The sequence below is a fragment of the Etheostoma spectabile genome, unplaced genomic scaffold, assembly GCF_008692095.1.
Source record: "Etheostoma spectabile isolate EspeVRDwgs_2016 unplaced genomic scaffold, UIUC_Espe_1.0 scaffold172, whole genome shotgun sequence".
Lineage (NCBI taxonomy): Eukaryota > Metazoa > Chordata > Actinopteri > Perciformes > Percidae > Etheostoma > Etheostoma spectabile.
The window spans coordinates 1241221-1241813 of NW_022605573.1; positions in this window are offsets into that span (position 1 = coordinate 1241221).

Here is a 593-nt window from a genome sequence, read left to right on the forward strand (position 1 = left end):
CATGGTATAGCTAGCTAGCTATGTGGCTAACTCATAAACTCACCGTTTCATTGTATAAAATATTCATAACGGTAAACATTGTGTTTTCATGGTTCCTGCTCGTTTACATGCGTGTCAAATTAAACGTTGGATGTATTTCGACATTCAAGGAAATGTTATCATGTCATGCTACTAGCTAGCTAGATACCAGCTAGCTACTAAGGTTAGCCGTTCATTGACATCAGCAGTCATTCAGTCAGTCATTGACATCAACTATCAACCCAATGTCCATAATAACGCTTCACTTTGGCATGTTTTAATTAATACTTATCAAAATAAACGTTGGATGTATTTAGACATCCAAGGAAATGTTATCATGTCATGCTACTAGGTAGCTAGATACTAGCTAGGTTAGCCTTATTGTTTGTTGGATTTGCTGTGGTCCTGTGTTACTGACCCTGTCTTGTTCCCCTGTTGCCTGTTTGTTCTACTTTCTGCTTTATTTTGGTAGTCAGCTTCCTGTCTTGTCATGTCTTGTCTAGCTTCACTTTGTTTGTTTGTTTGTTTGTCTGATTGCCCAGCCCCGCCCTAATGTGATTCACCTGATGTCTCAC